Source organism: Triticum aestivum, chromosome 5A, assembly GCF_018294505.1.
Source record: "Triticum aestivum cultivar Chinese Spring chromosome 5A, IWGSC CS RefSeq v2.1, whole genome shotgun sequence".
Taxonomy (NCBI): Eukaryota; Viridiplantae; Streptophyta; class Magnoliopsida; order Poales; family Poaceae; genus Triticum; species Triticum aestivum.
Genome location: NC_057806.1, coordinates 274,675,413 through 274,682,100, shown reverse-complemented (window position 1 = coordinate 274,682,100; position 6,688 = coordinate 274,675,413).

The following is a 6,688-nucleotide window of genomic DNA, read 5'->3' as shown; positions in this document are numbered from 1 at the left end:
CAAGTAACATGACTTCTAGAACAGGATTACCATACCACTCTGGTGTGGATCTTACTCTGGTTGACCTACGAGGTTCGGTAGTAACTTGATCAGAAGTTTCATGATCATCATCATTAGCTTCCTCACTTACTGGTGTAGGAATCACCGGAACTGATTTCAGTGATGAACTATTTTCCAGTAAGGGAGAAGGTACAATTACCTCGTCAACTTCTACTTTCCTCCCACTCACTTCTTTCGAGAGAAACTCCTCTAGAAAGGATCCATTCTTAGCAACGAATATCTCTCCTTCGGATCTGTGATAGAAGGTGTACCCAATAGTCTCCTTTGGGTATCCTATGAAGACACATTTCTTCGATTTGGGTTCGAGCTTATCAGGTTGAAGCTTCTTCACATAAGCATCACAGCCCCAAACTTTAAGAAACGACAACTTGGGTTTCTTGCCAAACCACAGTTCATAAGGTGTCGTCTCAACGGATTTAGATGGTACCCTATTTAACGTGAATGTAGCCGTCTCTAAAGTATAACCCCAAAACGATAGCGGTAAATCAGTGAGAGACATCATAGATCGCACAATATCTAATAAAGTGCGGTTACGACGTTCGGACACACCATTACATTGTGGTGTTCCAGGTGGCATGAGTTGCAAAACTATTCCGCATTGTTTCAAATGAAGTCCAAACTCATAACTCAAATATTCACCTGCACGATCAGATCGCATAAACTTGCTTTTCTTGTTACGATGATTTTCCACTTCACTCTGAAATTCTTTGAACTTTTCAAATGTTCCATACTTATGTTTCATTAAGTAGATATACCCATATCTGCTCAAATCGTCTATGAAGGTGAGAAAATAATGATATCCGCCGTGAGCTTCAATGTTCATTGGACCACATACATCAATATGTATGATTTCCAATAACTATGTTGCTCGCTCCATTGTTCCAGAGAACGGAGTTTTAGTCATCTTGCCCATGAGGCATGGTTCGCAAGTACCAAGTGATTCATAATCAACTGATTCTAGAAGTCCATCAGAATGGAGTTTCTTCATGCGCTTTACACCAATATGACCCAAAAAGCAGTGCCACAAATAAGTTGCGCTATCATTATCAACTCTGCATCTTTTGGCTTCAATACTATGAACATGTGTATCACTACTATCAAGATTTAGTAAAAATAGACCACTCATCAAGGGTGCATGACCATAAAAGATATTACTCATATAAATAGAACAACCATTATTCTCTGATTTAAATGAATAACCATCTCACATCAAACAAGATACAGATATAATGTTCATGCTCAATGCTGGAACCAAAGAACAATTATTTAGGTCTAAAACTAATCCCGAAGGTAGATGTAGAGGTAGCCAGCCGACGGCGATCACATCGACTTTGGTACCATTTCCCATGCGCATCATCACCTCATCCTTAGCCAATCTTCGCTTAATCTGTAGCCCCTGTTTCGAGTTGCAAATGTTAGCAACTAAACTTGTATCAAATACCCAGGCACTACTTCGAGCATTAGTAAGGTACACATCAATAACATGTATGTCAAATATACCTTTTACTTTGCCATCCTTCTTCTCTGCCAAATACTTGGGGCAGTTCCGCTTCAAGTGACCAGTCCCTTTGCGGTAGAAGCACTCAGTCTTAGGCTTGGGTCTAGACTTGGGCTTCTTCACTTGAGCAGCAACTGGCTTGTTGTTCTTCTTGAAGGTCCCCTTCTTCCCTTTACCTTTTTTCTTGAAACTAGTGGTCTTGTTGACCATCAACACTTGATGCTCCTTCTTGATTTGTACCTCCGCAGCCTTTAGCTTGCGAAGAGCTCAGGAATCATCTTATCCATCCCTTGCATATTATAGTTCATCATGAAGCTCTTGTATCTTGGTGGCAGTGATTGAAGAAATCTGTCAATGACACTATCATCAGGAAGATTAACTCCCAGTTGAGTCAAGTGGTTGTGGTACCCAGACAATCTGAGTATATGTTCACTGATAGAACTATTCTCCTCCATCTTGCAGCTATAGAACTTATTGGAGACTTCATATCTCTCAATCCTGGCATTTGCTCGAAATATTAAATTCAACTCCTGGAACATCTCATATGCTCCATGACGTTCAAAACATCGTTGAAGTCCCACTTCTAAGCTGTAAAACATGGCACACTGAACTATCGAGTACTCATCGGCTTTGCTCTGCCAGGTGTTCATAACATCTGACGTTGGTCTTGTAGTGGGTTTTTCACCTAGTTGTGCTTCCAGGACGTAATTCTTCTATGCGGCAATGAGGATAATCCTCAAGTTACGGACCCAGTCCATGTAGTTGCTACCATCATCTTTCAACTTAGCTTTCTCTAGGAACATTTTAAAATTCAACGGAACAACAGCACGGGCCATCTATGTACAACAACATAGACATGCAAAATACTATCAGGTACTAAGTTCATGATAAATTATAGTTCAATTAATCAAATTACTTAAGAACTCCCATTGAGAGAGACATCTCTCTAATCTTCTAAGTGATCACGTGATCCATATCAATTAACCATGTCCGATCATCACGTGAGATGGAGTAGTTTTCAATGGTGAACATCACTATGTTGATCATATCTACTATATGATTCACGCTCAACCTTTCGGTCTCAGTGTTCCAAGGCCATATCTGCATATGCTAGGCTCGTCAAGTTTAACCTGAGTATTCTGCGTGTGCAAAACTGGCTTGCACCCGTTGTATGTGAATGTAGAGCTTATCACACCCGATCATCATGTGGTGTCTCGGAACGACGAACTATAACAACGGTGCATACTTAGGGAGAACACTTATACCTTGAAATTTAGTGAGAGATCATCTTATAATGCTACCGCCGAACTAAGCAAAATAAGATGAATAAAGGATAAACATCACATGCAATCAATATAAGTGATATGATATGGCAATCATCATCTTGTGCCTTTGATCTCCATCTCCAAAGCACCGTCATGATCACCATCATCACCGGCTTGACACCTTGATCTCCATCGAAGCATCGTTATCGTCTCGCCAACTATTGCTTCTAAGACTATCCCTACCGTTTAGTGATAAAGTAAAACAATTACTTGGCGATTGCATTTCATACAATAAAGCGACAACCATATGGCTCCTGCCAGTTGCCGATAACTATGTTACAAAACATGATCATCTAATAAAATAAAATTTAGCATCATGTCTTGACCATATCACATCACAACATGCCCTGCAAAATCAAGTTAGACGTCCTCTACTTTGTTGTTGCAAGTTTTATGTGGCTGCTACGGGCTAATCAAGAACCGTTCTTACCTACGCATCAAAAACCACAACGTGGTATAGTGATTGCTTTTTGATCTTCAGAAAGAACCCTGTTCATTGAACCGATTCAACTAAAGTTGGAGAACCTGACACCCACCAGCCACCTGTGTGAGAAGCACATTGGTAGAACCAGTATCGCGTAAGCGTACGCGTAATGTCGGTCTGGGCCGCTTCATCCAACAATACCGCCGAATCAAGAAATAACTAGTGACGGCAAGCAATATGTATATACCCACGCCCATAACTCCTTTGTGTTCTACTCATGCATATAACATCTACGCATAAACCTGGTTCTGATGCCACTATTGGGGAACGCGGTAATTTCAAAAAAATTCCTATGCACACGCAAGATCATGGTGATGCATAGCAACGAGAGGGTGAGTGTTGTCTACGCACCCTCGTAGACCGTAAGTGGAAGCATTATGACAACACGGTTGATGTAGTCGTACGTCTTCATGATCGACTGATCCTAGTACCGAAAGTACGGCACCTCCGCGATCTGCACATGTTCGGCTCGGTGACATCCCACGAACTCATGATCCAACAGAGTGTCGAGGGAGAGCTTCGTTAGCACGACGGCGTGATGATGGTGATGATGATGCTACCGGAACAGGGCTTCTCCAAAGCACCGCTACGATATGACCGAGGTGGATTATGGTGGAGGGGGGCACCACACACGGCTGGAAACAATCAACTTGTGTGTCCTAAGGTGCCCCCTACCCCCGTATATAAAGGAGCAAGGGGGAGGCCGGCCGGCCTTGGGGCACGCCAAGGAGGGGGAGGATTCCTCCTCCTAGTAGGAGTTGGACCCCCCCTTTACTAGTCCAACCAGGAGGAGGGAGGGGAAGGAAGGAGAGGGAGAAAGGGAGGGAAAGAGGGGGCGCCGCCCCCCTCCTTGTACAATTCGGACTCCCAAGGGGAGCAGCCTTATGGCCCCTCCTCTCTCTCACAAGGCCCATGTTGGCCCATTAGTTCCCCTGGGGGTTCCGATAACCCCCCGACACTCAAATAATTATCCGATGAGCTCCGGAACTCATCCGGTGTCCGAATATAGTCATCCAATATATCAATCTTTATGTCTCGACCATTTAGAGACTCCTAGTCATGTCCTTGGTCACATCCGGGACTCCAAACTACCTTCGGTTCATAAAAACACATAAACTCATAATACCGATCGTCACCGAACGTTAGGCATGCGGACCCTACGGGTTCGAGAACTATGTAGACATGACCGAGACATGTCTCCGGTTAATAACCAATAGCGGAACCTGGACGTTCATATCGGCTCCCACATATTCTACGAAGGTCTTTATCGGTCAAACCGCATAACGATATGCGTTGTTCCCTTTGTCATCGGTATGTTACTTGCCCGAGGTTTGATCATCGGTATCTCAATACCTAGTTCAATCTCATTACCGACAAGTCTCTTTACTCGTTCCGTAATGCATCATCCCACAACTAACTCATTAGTAACATTGCTTGCAAGGCTTATATTGATGTGCATTACCGAGAGGGCCCAGAGATACCTCTCTGACAATCGGAGTGACAAATCCTAATCTCAATCTATGCAACTCAACAAACACCATCGGAGACACCTGTAGAGCACCTTGATAATCACCCAGTTATGTTGTGACGTTTGGTAGCACACAAAGTGTTCCTCCGGTATTCGGGAGTTACATGATCTCATAGTCATAGGAACATGTATAAGTTATGGAGAAAGCAATAGCAACAAACTAAACGATCATCGTGCTAAGCTAACTGATGGGTCAAGTCAATCACATCATTCTCTAATGATGTGATCCCGTTAATCAAATGACAACTCATGTCTATGGTTAGAAAACATAACCATCATTGATTCAACGAGCTAGTCAAGTAGAGGCATACTAGTGACATTCTGTTTGTCTATGTATTCACACATGTATTAAGTTTTCGGTTAATACAATTCTAGCATGAATAATAAACATTTATCATGATATAAGGAAATATAAATAACAACTTTATTATTCCCCCTAGGGCATATTTCCTTCAATAAGTACTATTACAAACCCATTCTTATTTTATTTTTGAATTATGTCTAATTTATTCCAACTTTTCTATGGCAAAAACCCTTCAAAGAAAACTATAGAATCATCAAAACAAGCAGGCAATGGAAAGAAAACAGAATCTATCAAAACAGAACAGTCTATAGCAATCTGAAGATTTCGAATACTTCCGTAACTCCAAAAATTCTGAAACATTAGGATGGTGTGAGAAATTTGTATATTAATCTTCTGCAAAAACAATCAGTATTTTATCGCGCTTTTGTTTAAAATAAAAATTATTTTATGCGCGTAAAAGTTTCTGTTTTTCAGCAAGATCAAATCAACTATTACCCAACATGATCCCAAAGGCTTTACTTGTCACAAACACTAACTAAAACACAATCATAATAGTAGCATAATTGTGCAAACACTCAAGAATAGAAAGAAAAAGACAAAAATAAATTTTATTCATTGGGTTTCCTCCCAACAAGCGCTATTGTTTTGTGCCCCTAGCTAGGCATAATGCAAAGGATCAAGTATTGCCATCTTTGTTTTTAGATCCATATGATGCCATCATGATTGATTCATATGGTAGCTTAATTCTAGTTCTAGGGAAGTGTCCCATACCCTTCCTTAGTGGAAATTGAAACTTAATATTGCCTTCTTTCATATCAATCACAGCGCCAATAGTACGTAAAACGGTCTACCAAGTATAATTTGACAAGACGGATTGCAATCAATATCAAGAACAATAATATCTATGGCACATAATTCCTATTTGCAAGAATAAGAACATCCTTAATTCTTCCCATAGGCTTTTTTATAGTAGAATCCGCCAAGTGCAAATTTAGGGAACACCCTTCAATATCGGTAAGACCAAGCACATCACATAAAGATTTCAGAATTATAGAAACACTAGCACCCAAGTCACATAAAGCAAAGCACTCGTAATTTTTAGTATTGACTTTTATAGTAGGTTCCCATTCATCATGCAATTTTCTAGGAATTGAAATATCTAATTCCAACTTTTCTTCAATAGCTTTCATCATAGCATCAACAATATGTTTAGTAAAAGCTTTATTTTGTTCATAAGCATGGGGTGAATTTATCATGGATTGCAACAAAGAAATACAATCATTCAAAGAGCAACAATCATAATTAAAGTATTTGTAATCCAAAATATTGGGCACATCACTAGTTAAAGTTTTGACCTCTTCAAACCCACTTCTATCAATTTTCTTAGTAAGATTTTTACCCTCCGAATTATTGGAACGCCTTCTAGCTAAAGTTGACACTTATTAAGTCCCTTTATTATCAATATTAATTTTACTAAACAAGGAATCAA